This window comes from Amblyraja radiata, chromosome 6, assembly GCF_010909765.2.
Source record: "Amblyraja radiata isolate CabotCenter1 chromosome 6, sAmbRad1.1.pri, whole genome shotgun sequence".
In the NCBI taxonomy this organism is placed as follows: Eukaryota; Metazoa; Chordata; class Chondrichthyes; order Rajiformes; family Rajidae; genus Amblyraja; species Amblyraja radiata.
In genome coordinates, this window is record NC_045961.1 from 34,601,328 (window position 1) to 34,614,431 (window position 13,104).

At 38.0% G+C, this 13,104-nt stretch overlaps 1 protein-coding gene across 8 annotated transcripts in view; it reads left to right on the forward strand.

Annotated features, from left to right (window-relative positions):
- The first annotated feature begins 1,995 nt into the window (after positions 1-1,995).
- Positions 1,996-13,104, forward strand: part of sytl2 (synaptotagmin like 2) — a 137,314-nt gene continuing 126,205 nt past the window's right edge. For 2 of the 8 annotated variants that reach the window (XM_033022509.1, XM_033022511.1), the window contains exon 1: positions 1,998-2,312. The gene's annotated coding sequence lies outside the window, so the exon portion shown is untranslated. Of the gene's footprint in view, positions 2,313-13,104 lie in introns of all 8 variants that reach the window. The other 6 variants (XM_033022516.1, XM_033022517.1, XM_033022510.1 and 3 more) reach the window with 5 other exon arrangements.

Consider the following 13,104-nt stretch of genomic DNA (forward strand, 5'->3'; position numbering starts at 1 on the left):
AAGACCGCAAAATGTTGTGACCACTGCCCAGTCCATCACTGGCTTTGACATCCACACCTTCGAAGTGATCCATCGAAGTTGCTGCCTAAAAAAGGTAGCCAACATCATCAAAGACCCACACCATCCTGACCACACACTCGTTTCACCATTGACATTGGGAAGAAGGTACAGGAGCCCGAAAACTGTAACGCCCAGGTTCAGGAACAGCTTCTTCCCCACAGCCATCAGGCTATTAAACACGACAACAAAAAAGCTCTGAACTGCAACAGATTAAATTATTATTGCACTATATTTGTTGGTTATTGAGTATGTGTGCATGCATATACACACACTGAACTTTTTTTCTTCTCCCGTTAGGTACTATGTTTAAATATTCTGTTGTGCTACAGCAATCAAGAATGTCATTGTCCTATCTGGGACATATGACAATAAAGCACTTGACTTGACTCGTGTTGGATTACCAATTAGCAAACAACTAGACGGTCTCTTCAATACATGGAAATGCCAGGTAGGGCTTCTTGATCTTTCTCACCTCTGGTCATCACGTTGAAGTTGAAATAACCATGTGGCTGCTAATCAGCTCATTACTCATGTCATTACTAAATGTATATGTGGTCTGCATTTTTTTTTTTTTTTATGGGAAGACAAGGGTGATGCAGGAAAAAAAGAATTGGTACCGCCTCCATATGTGTTTTTTTGCACGTCTTTGCAATAGTGAAAATGAAGCCTATATTTCTGAAGAATAGTTTCACAAGTGAGTATTGCAAGTACTGACAAGTAGTGTAGAAAAGGGATAATCACAGATTTCATATTACTAAGTAGGCCTTTCATCTGTTTGTTCCTCATGGAATCACAACTCATTGAGTCTCTATTACAGTAGGATAACATTTCTGTCAAAACTTATTATACTTATTTGAAAAGCAATATAAATTCAAGGTGAAGTTGAATTATAAGTACAATATGAAGTTATATTGTTTGACAATTAACATAAATTAGCACATGAAAATAAAATATACCATAGATGCTGGAAATTGAAAATAAAATGGAAGGTGGAAATGCTCAACAGCACAGGCATCATTGTGTGGTGAGAGAAATAATGTTTCAGGTCAGTGGCCTTTTGGGTCTATCTTCGGTGTAAACTAGGAACTGCAGTTCCTTCCTACACATCACTGTCTGCAATTCCCAAGTTACGCATAATTCTGAAAAGGAAATTTTTGCAGGTCCTTCATCATTGTTGGGTCTAAATTCTGGAACTCCCTACCCAGTAACATTGTGTGAATGCCAGAAGGACTGCAGTGGTTCTAGAAAACATCTTGCCTCCAGCTTTTCAAGAGCAATTAGGGATTGGCAATAAATGTTGAGCTTGCCATTTATGCCCAGATCATAAATGAATACATTTGTTCATGCTTTCACCAATGTGGTGCACACTTGATCCTTGCCAAAAGTGCTTGTGCATTTCTTCGAACTCGGATTTCTTCGAATCTGCAATGTGATCGAAAATAGTAGAGTTTTTAACCAATCTTGTCTTTTTTTTGATGGGGATAGAACATTTGGAGATACTTCCCAATTTATATGATGTGAAGTTTCCGAGAATAAGGAAGAGCAATAGAAGTCTATATTTCCAGTGTTTAATTTATTAAGGACAACATAATCAGAGGTTACACGAATTATCAAATGCTGAATATAATTTTTAATATGATCTGGACAATGAAGGTAAACCGTAGTCTGAAGAAGGGAGCCAACCTGAAACATCAGCTGTCCACATACCACGGAGATGCTGCCTGACCCGCGAAAAGTTTCCAGCATTTTGCGTCCTTTTCTGTAAACCAGCATCTGCAGTTCCTCAGTTCTACGATAGAATGAGGAAACGCCTTGGTCGTCGCGTTATGAAGGCAATCAGTGCAGTTTCAGAGGAAATGGTCGGGTTCCTGCTCAGAGAAGCACAATAAGTTCGTAAGCCATTTTCTTTCACAATTTTTGGCACCGTTCAATGATCAGGGTTTGCTTTGAGGTCTGACATTAGCGGAGAGCCCACTTCCGGATTCCATCTGTTTGTTTGCACACGACCTTGCCCAGTTTCGGTATATCATCAGGAATGCAGCGTATTAATTATCATGCAGGGCGGATACTTCAGTTTGGCAACACTGGACTACAGGAGGAACATTTCGTTTAAAGCGCTCCCTTTAGCTGTCCAGCGCAGAATATATGTCGCACGCTTATTTTGAAGAAGTTAACTTTTGTGCCTGAGACCAGTTTAAAGGTTTCTGTTGGGTTATCCGGAGCGTGCAGTAGTTGTGGCGAAGTGTGTTTTGGTGAGTCGGTTTTTACCTGTCTGTTCATGAAGAGTTGTAATGTTAATAGTATTTCAGAATGATGTTCGTCGGAGGTTTTTATGGATTAACAGGGACGGGAGTAACAAAAGGGGGAAATTTAATTCGGGTGTGATTTGCTATTTAATAATTAAATATGTGTTCCGCAGATATCATTAGTCGTATTCATAGCTTATGCAGCAACAGCAAAATATATGCTACAGCAAAATGAAGATGACACTTCATACCTTTTCAAAAAAATATCTATTTTCCAAAGGCATAGGTTATTAACTTTATTTCCAAGTACTGTTCCCAAACTGTGCTTTTTGAACGTAAAGTGGGATCGTTTTCTGTGAATATGACAATGTTTTAGTTTCATATTGAAGCGAAACGGCATATTGACTATCTATCCTTTCAATTGTGTTAGTTTAACCCCGGGACGCCATTTATCAAATCTGCAAAAAATAAACACACACAGTACTGGAGTAACTCAGCGGGTCAGGCAGCTCTGGAGAACATGAATAGTTGACATTTCGGAATATTTTTGTATTTATCAAATCTGCTGGGTTTCAGATGATTAATTTAATTTGTGTAAATGAACACGTCGACCAATATGAGGTGTTCCATACCAGAACATCCGAGATGTCATCATTTTTTGGGGAACAGGGATTCCCCGCTCCCATCATAGATGAGGCCCTCACATATGTCTCCTCGGTACCCCACAACTCTGCCCCTGCTCCCCCTACACCTTGTCGCAACAGAGACTGAGTCCCCATAGTCCTTACCTTTCAACCCATCAGCCGTCCCATACAACACATGTTTTTTTTTAGATTAAAGATACAGCATGGAAACAAGCCTTTCGGCCCACTGGGTCCGTGCCGACCAGTGATCCCTGCACACCTACAAACCTGTATGTCTTTGGAGTGTGGGAGGAAACCAAATATCTCGGAGAAAGCCCACGCAGGTCATGGGGAGAACGTACAAATTCCGTACAGACAGCACCTGTAGTCGGGATCGAACCCGGGTCTCTGGTGCTGCATTCGCTGTAAGGTAGCAACTCTATTGCTGCGCTACTCTGACTGCCCTCCGATATTTTTGCCACCTCCAACGGGATCCCACCACTAGTCACATCTTCCCATCTACTCCCCTTTCCGCCTTCTGCAGAGATCGTTCCCTCCACAGCTCCCTGGTTAGCTGATCCCTTCCCACCCAAACCACCCCCACCTCCCTCTGCAAGCGCAGGAGATGCAACACCTGTCCCTATACCTCTTTCCTCGACTGTCCTTTCAGATTTGGCAAAGGTTCACTTGCACCTCCTCCAACCTCATCTACTGTATCCGTTGCTCAAGATGTGGATTCTTATACATCTGCAAGACCAAATGTAGACTAGGTGATCGTTTCACTGAACAACTACGCTCAGTCTGCCTGGCCCTACCTGATCTCCCGATTGCTAAACACTTTAATTCTCCTTTCTATTCCCACACTGACCTTTCTGTCCTAGGCCTCCTCAATTGTCAGAGTGAGGCTAAGTGCTAATTGGAGGAACAGCATCTCATATTTCGGCATATAAAAGGCATGCTCAATTGGATTCAGATCGGGTGATTGGCCACTCAAGAATTTACAATTTTTTAGCTTTGAAAAACTCTTTTGTTGCTTTAACAGTATGTTTGGGATCATTGTCTTGCTGTAGAATGAACCACCGGCCAATGTTTTGAAGCATTTGTTTGAACTTGAGAGATAGGATGTGTCTAAACACTTCAGAATCCATTATGTTACTACCATCAGCAGTTGTATCATCAATGAAAATAAGTGAACCAGTGCCTTCAGCAGCCATACATGCCCAGGCCATAACACCCCCACCACTGTGTTTCACAGATGAGGTGGTATGCTTTGGATCTGGGGCAGTTCCTTCTCTCCTGCATACTTCGCTCTTGCCGTCACTCTGATATAAGTTAATCTTCATCTCATCTGTCCACAAGACCTTTTTCCAGAACTGTGGTTGTTTTGTTAAGTACTTAATCTGGCCATCCAATTTTAGCGGCTAACCAGTGGTTTGCATCTTGCATTGTAGCCTCTGTATTTCTGTTCATGACGTCTTCTGCGGACAGTGGTCATTGACAAATCTACACCTGACTCCTGAAGAGTGTTTCTGATCTGTCAGATAGGTGTCTGGGGATTTTTCTTTATCATAGAGAGAATTCTTCTGTCATCAGCTGTGGATATCTTCCTTGCCCTGCCAGTCCCTTTGTGATTAGTAAGCTCACCAGTGCTCTCTTTCTTCTTAATGATGCTTTTTGTGTCTATTTTTGATATGTTGGCTTGTTGGCAACATTTTGATCTAAGAGGTGGTACTTTATGATTTCAGGCCCTATCCTGGATCTAGGGTCTATCACCTCTAACTAATTGGTACACAGCAAGGGGAAATACTAGATTGTTGAGGTTTCTCTTTTATAGATGAAACTTTAAGCTGTCATGCTTGCCTATAGGGAATATTGCAAATATTTATTTGAAAGCATTAGAGTTGTTTCAATATTTTTGCAGGATCTTACATCACTGACGAGGCCACAATTTATTGTTCATTCCTAATTAGTCATTGAGGTGGTGATGAGCTGCCTTGAACCACTGCAATCCTTCTGGTGAAGGTACTTTCACTGTGGTGTTATGAAGGGTTTCCAGGATTTAGATTCAGTGACAATGAAGGGATAGTGATTATATTTTCAACTCAAAATTATACACGACTTGGAAGGGATCATGCAAGTACTGGTGTTCCCATGGCATGGTACACCTTTGATTGTGGTTTTGTGTGGCACTGTTGGATGAGTGTAGGCAAGTAACTGCAGTTTATTGTGTGGATGGTATGCACTAAATGCGCTATAGGGGCTAGTTCGAAAGGTACCGATCAAGCAGTTGATTTTATCAATATGGTGTCAAAAATTCTTGAGAGTTGTTGGAGCAAGTGAAGATTATTCTATCACACTCTTAAATTGTGTTCTGTAGTTGACAGAATGGTCAAAGATCAGTAACTCACAGCAGAGTACCCAACTGAATATGGGGTCAACAGAGGTCCTAGGATATTGATAGTGGAGGATTAAGCAATGTTAACATAAAGATAGGTGGCATGGAAGGTGTTAAATTGCTGCATTATGAAAATAAAAAATCATTTAAATCTTTTTTGAGTATCTGTGGCACATTTGTTATTTTGATTTCAATACATTTTACCTTTTGCAGGTTTGAGCCTTGTTTGCCAAGGGCGGTTCTTAAAAAGAACAAAAATATGATTATATTCTGTTCAAATGCACACCATGGCAAAATGCATGCATTAGAAAATCTGTGTTAAGAGTTCAGGTCAAAATATTTCACAACTGCTATGTGCTAAATATGACAGAGGCTTTATGAAAATCAACACACAGTGTATATATAATTAATTGGTCTCACTGACATTTTTTAAATTGAGAAGCCCATGTGAAATAATATGATCCAGCATAAACCAGACTTTCATTTATAACTTTCATATAACATTTTGGTACTTTAAATTTTGATATTGTTTATATTGAGACAACTGACAGATTTCTGTCTGTTTACAATCACATGTTTTGAGTATGATTAACATCCTGTGCCTTTACAGTAAAGTGACTCAGTCATTCACATTGGGATGGAAACAAAAATGTTCAACTGGCTATGAATTATGCAAAACTTGTCAAGCCTGATTTAACATTATCAAAATATTATCCAGTAAAATTTAAAAACCGGAATTTTGGAATTAAAAGTTTGGAATTTAAAAAATTTAAATTCCAAACTAACCAGATCTTTTTGAATTTTGGGAGTGATCACTTGAATCATATGAAATTAACAAATTAAATTTAAATCTCTTTAAGGTTTAATTTATTTTACGACTGGCTGTTGATAAGTTTATTGAATGTAATAACCTCAATTAACATATTTGTGGAGGGGGGTGGGGTTGGAGACAGTCTAACATGTATATTAACTACAAACATTTCAGTCTATCATCAAACCTGTGCAAGCAGCATAATGTATTTCTTTTCTATTCTGGAAATGGAGCTGCAAATGCAGGAATGCAGGTGAAAGTATTTGAACTATAGATTACACAAATTTTATAAATGATTTGTTTAATCTATAGTTCTAATACTCTAAATTTAATGCTTGAAACTGAAAAATGTGAAATGGGGATTATAGAATGTTTGGTGAATTTGTATTCCATTACCTAACACCTGACTAATTCAAGTCTGAGCTCAAATATTTATGCAGAATACACATTGTAGATTTTTATTGATCTTGTAAATTTCCCACCTTTTCACAATCAAACAATGTTTACATATGCCAACATTCATAACAACATACATTTGGGACATAGAAAGCTGCAGAATTGATTGTAATTGCAGTTTGTGACCGTTTTTGAACTTTAAAGGATAATCAGAATTGTTAATCAATGCCCTATTTAGAGTGCACATGAAAACAAACTTCCAATGTTATCCTTGGCTCACTTGGTATTCTCTTGTCTCTTAGTGTGAATGATATGTCTCGCTCCCAGAGTGTTGAGTTTGAGTTTCTACGCTGACACTCTGGAACTGTATAGGAGGGTATGAAGTAATGTAAAAGGTGCTGATTTTTAATTGAAGATGTAACATTGTGATGCTACCTGCTCTCAGTAGGGGAGAGAAAGTTTGCACAGATTATTTTCAAGAGCCAGAGGATTTTTTCTTGTGTCTTACCCAATATTTATACTCCAATCAACATTGCTGATGAAATAGATTTTCCGGATATACTTTTTTTAAGGACTTTAATGTGTGTAAAATCTCAGCTCATGCCGAGCTCTGTTATAGCACTTTGGGATGTTGAGAAAAACATAATTATATTTGCAAGCCTTTATAGAACATCGAACAGTACAGTGCAAGAACAGGCCCATCGGCTCATAATGACTGTGCTGAACATGATGCCAAGACCATCTATTATTTACATGAACATAATCATTTCCTTTCATTCCCTACATAGCCATATGCTGATCCAAAAGTCTTGTAAAAATGCCACTATAGTATCTACCTCAACCACAACCCCCGGTAGTATGTTCCAGGCACTCACCACCCTCTGTGTGTAAAAAATAAATTGTCCCTCAAATCTTGTGTCATTCTCACGTTAAAGTTATGCTCTCTGGTATTTGATTTTACCTCCTGTCGACCCTATCTATGCCTCTTATAATTTTACATACTTCTGTCAGAGCTCCGTTTTTGAACCCCACTCCCGACTTGCAAATTGCACGCCCTTCTTCACCCACCGCGCAGTCCAGTGACAAGGCTGTTGTTGTTGCGGCTCACGAAGTAGACCCTGGGGACAGCACTTGCGTCGGGTTGCCACTCTCCCCTCCCCCCCTTGTAAATCCTGGAATTAATATTATCAGGGCTTCTGTGCTCCTGGGAGATCAATGGTCAAACATGAAACATTGTGCTCTTCACTACACTCTGCCCGTTCATTTTCTCAGCCAGAACACTCATACCATTTTGGCAATACACTGACAATCCAAAACCTGTTCTACTTGCTTTTTTTTGTTACTTGTCTTAATGCATGTTTTGACAGCACCTATGCCAGGCACCATGTTTTGCAAGCTGTCAAATACCATTTCGGTAGTTGTATGGGAAGGACTTGTTCTGTTCACGAGAAGGTCCTACAATAGCACAGGTCTTCACCACTCAGGTTGGTGTCAGCTTAATCCATCAAGTTCTTGCAGGGGATTTGAACAAATTGAGTGAGAACATGCAGTGAACATCAATGCCAACATGGAGGGTTGCCACTGACTGTACAATCTCTAGGACACCGAAGCAGTAAATATTTATGCAAACACTTTCATAGAAACATACTGAATTTTTTATTTATTTATTTAAACATTTTTTATTTTTTCCTTTTATTTTTATTAGAAGTAATTGTGCAAGGATAAGACGATCGGCATAACAATTATACAATTATTGTACAGCTTCATGTTTAACCTTATAACCTAAATCAAAAAAATAGAAAAGAGGAAAAAAAAAGGGAAAATAAGAAAAGAAGAATGAAGAGATAAAGTAGAAAAGAGCAGGAAATAGACCCCTAAGCTACCAAAGCAGTGCAGAAGAAAGTAAAGGAAATAAGAAAAGAAAAGATGGAGATATACCTTCTCTCTCCCCCCCCCATCATGGCATCGGATTTAAATTTGAATTTGTGTTTAACCATTCTGTTGTTGTAAAAATTCAGTTAAGGGTATCCATGTCTTAAGAAATTGATCTGGTTTTTCCGCCAAGACAAGCCTAATGCTTTTCCAAGTGTAGTGTCACGGACATATCTGTAATCCACATCTTCACTGTGGGGACTGTTATCTGTTTCCAAAATGTAAGTATTAATTTTTTCGCCATTATTAGGCCGTAATTGAGGAAACGTCTTTGAAATATCGTTAGCTTAGAGCAGGCCTCTGACATACCAAATATGATCAGTTTTATATCTGGGTCCAATTTAATTTTAAGTATTTTGGAAAAGGTATCAAATATTCCCCTCCAGAAGTTTTATAATTTTGTACAGGAAACAAAAGAGTGGGTTGTAGTCTCTTCATGGAGAAGACATTTATCACAAATAGGGGAGGCATTTGGGAAGATCTTGTTCAATTTTGACTTTGAATAATAGAGTCTGTGCAGTATTTTAAATTGTATCAGGGAGTGCCTAACATTAAGAGAGCAGTAATGTATGCATAAAAGGCTTTCCTCCTAACTATCCTTTGAAATTAGTAAACTCAATTCATCTTCCCATGCTCGCCTAACCATTTCAGAAGATGGGATGTGTGCAGTTAAAATGGTATTGTAAATATAGAATATTAACTTGCTTGTATCCGCCTTTCTATTAATGCATTCGTCTAATATATCTGGGCCCATGGAATGACAGTCTTGTGTGTGTGTTTTTACATAGTCTCGGGTTTGAAGATATCTAAAAAAATTACTAGTTTTCAAATTATATTTCTCCTGTAATTTTTCAAACGCGAGGAAAATCCCCTTCTCGTAAAGATCTCCCAGCGTTTTGATTCCTGAGTTTTTCCATTGTGCAAACGCCTTATCGGATTATGTGTTGCGTTGATTTATTCAGATGTATTGGAGAAAGAAGAATTGCGCCTATATTTAAAGGCGAACAGTCTTCCCTCTCCATTTTTAAACGGTTTGCCTGTTGACGTGTATCATCCATCCAGTAGATTACATTTTTAATATTAGTTGCCCAGTAGTAGAAAAGAAAATTGGGGAGTGCTAATCCACCATTTTCTCTAGGTTTACATAAATGCCATTTGTGAATTCTATGGGTTTTATAATCCCAGATAAAATTTGTAATAACAGTCAAGTTTAAAAAAAAAACTTTTAGGGAGATAAATCGGTATTGATTGAAATAGGTATAGGAGTTGTGGAAGGGAAATCATCTTTATGGCATTTACTCTACCTATAAGGGAAATAGGGAGTGTTTTCCAAAATTGAATAAGGGCATTTAATTTAGTAATTAATGGTGGAAAATTTGCTTGGAATAGAGAGGTATATTTTCTAGTCACATAAATTCCAAGGTATTTAAAATTTTCAGTGACAATTCTAAAGGGATATTTCTGGAGGTGTGGAGGGTCTTGAGCTTTTATTGGCATAATTTCACTTTTATTCCAGTTTATTCTATACCCTGAGAATGAACCAAATTGATCTATAAGGTTTAATATATTTGGGATACTGACTTGAGAATTGGTAATATATATAAGTACATCGTCTGCATATAACAAAATTACTTGTTACTTGTATGTTTAGTATTATAACCGTGAATGCCCGGATGTACTCTTATACTTTCAGCTAAGGGTTCTGTGGCAAGGGCAAATAGCATTGGTGAAAGAGCACATCCTTGTCTATTATCCCTGGATATTTGAAATTTAGGTGACAAAATTTGATTGGTCAATATTCTGGCAGTCGGATTGTTATATAACAACTTTATCCATGAGATAAAATTTTCTCCTAGTTGGAATTTTTCCAACACTGTAAAGAGATAATACCATTCTACCTGATCAAATACTTTTTCTGCGTCTAAAGAAATAATTGTTAAGTCTTCATTTATCGTTCTGTGTGAATACATTATATTAAACCAACGTCTCAAATTATAAAACGAATGTTGCTTAGGTATAAGCCCAGTTTGGTCTGAGTGTATTAGTTTACTAATGTACGAACTTAGTCTTCTTGCCAGAGTCTTAGCTAATATTTTCTGATCTGTATTTAAAAGAGCTATTGCTCTGTATGATCCAGGCTCTTCAAGATTTTTTTATCGTTTTTAGGTATTAATGTAATGGCTGATTCGGCTAAGGTTTGTGGTAACGTCTGTTCTTTAAAAGCGTGTATATACGCGTGGGGAGATTAAGTCATAATTTTTTTTATAGAATTAATTACTGAACCCATCTGGACCTGGCTTTTTCCCATTATTCAGTGATTTGATAGTCTCTTCAATATCTTTTACTGTAATCTCTGCTCCTAATTCTTCTCGTTCCACCTCATTAAGTAATGGAAGGTTGCAATTGTCAAGAAAGTTTTTGATCTTTGTGGATTCGGCTGAAGTTTTAGATGCATATAAATTTTGATAGAATTTTAGGAATCTTTCGTTAATATCTTTAGGATGTGTAAGCAGCTCACCTTTTTCTGATCGGATTTTTTGAATGGTGTGATCTTTTTCCCATTTTCTCAGCTGGCGTGCCAGAAGTTTATCACCAAATTCAAATTTATTTTGCTTAGTGTATTGAAATAACAAATTTTGCGGAGAGGATTTGATTTAACTTAAATTTTAATGCTGCTATCTTATTATGTTTAACAGTAGATGGATCAATGGCGTTTTCTGAATCAAGCTGTTTAATCTGTTTTTCTAATTCCAATGGTTCCGACCTGTTTTTTGTTTTTGTTTTGATAAGCTTGATATGAAATAATAGAGCTTCTGATAAAGGCCTTAAAAGATTCCCACAATAAAGAAGCCGAAATACCAGGTGTGTCGTTTGTCTCATAAAATAGTTCCATCTGGTGCTTCAGATAATCACAGCAACCTGGCTCAGTTAATATTTGTGGATTAAATCTCCAAAACTTTTTTTGTTATGCATTCCTTCTAGTTTTAAGGAGAAAGTCAATGGACAATGGTCAGAAATGATGTTGTTATGATATTTAGGATTGATTATAAAAGGGATCAATTTTGCGTCCACCAGAAAATAATCAATTTGTGTATACGTTTTGTGAACACCTGAATAAAAATAATATTCTCTTCCGGATGGGTTGGCAATCCTCCATACATCGGTTATGTTTGTGTTTTTTATGTAAGTATTTAAAAGTTCACTGGATTTTGATTTTGTAATGTATCTCCTTTGCTGTGAAGATTTGTCCAAATATGGGTCCAATACATAATTGAAGTCTCCTCCAATTATCAGATTTTGCTGGCTGGAGCCTGAAATTGTATTGCTTATTTTATTAAAAAATTGTGGGTTATCAAAATTAGGAGCATAGATATTCACCATAGTGTGGGGTTGAGTGTAGCTCCGCAGATACTATAATGTACTTATCCTCATTATCGGCTATTGTGGATTTGTGTTTAAATGGTATGCCTTTACGAATTATAATTGCAGTACCTCTTGCTTTAGAAAGAAATGTAGAGTGGTATAATTGACCAATCCAGTTAGCCTTCAGCCTGCTATGAACTCCATCTTTGAGATGCGTCTCCTGTAAAAATATTATATCAGAATTAATAGATTTTAGGTGGGCTAAAACCTTACCCCTTTTAATTGGCTCATTAACGCCCCTGACGTTCCAACTACAAAATGTAATTCCTCCAAATTTCCTATTGGGATCATCTTGCATTTTAAAGCTTACATGGTTTGCTTTGTTTCAAATGGTCAAACACAATATTTTAAATTAAGCTTTTAGTTGCTGGGTGGGTGAACCCTATTCCAATCCCCTGCAGGTATCTCCCAGAAAAAAAGTGCATTAACAAAGATAGATAAAGTATCCAATAGAAAAACTAAAAGGTGAAAAAAAAAAGACAACAGAAATTGCAGCATAGAGACATGCCGCGAGTGAATGCGATGAATATTATGATTCGTGTTAACTTCCGTAGATGTTAATATCAAATAACTCCGCTTCTTAAAGTAAAAAAAAAGGACTGAACAGAGTAGAATAAATAAAATCAGTATATAAATTCGTCCAGGAAACCAAATTCCCAAAAGGTTAGGTATCTTTTTGTACACTGAGTAAATAAGTGGATACTTGGTATTTAGAATAATATATAAGACTTGTTAGATAGCTTACTGATATTAATATGTCAAACTATAAACCGATTCAAAGTCGGTGATCTTATAGTAGTTTGTTAATTCCACCTGCAGTTGCATAGACAGAGCAAGTACTCTCTCTCTCTCCCTCCCTCTTTACCACCCTTCAGCTCCCCCCAGTTTCCCCACGCATTCCAATTCAATCTCTAGACTTCCCCACATCTTGCCACAACTTACTCAATACCTCCCAACACTTACTTTCTCTCTCTCTCTCTCTCTCTCTCTCTCTCTCTCTCTCTCTCTCTCTCTCTCTCTCTCTCTCTCTCTCTCTCTCTCTCTCTCTCTCTCCCCCCCTCTCTCCCCCCCCCCTCTCTCTCCCCTCTCTCCTCCCTCTCTCTCTCTCCTCTCTCTCCCTGCCTCTCCCCCCCCCTCTCCCCCGCTCTCCCCCCCTCGCCCCCCCCTCTCTTCCCCCCTCTCTCCCCCCCTCTCTCCCCCCCTCTCTCCCCCCCTCTC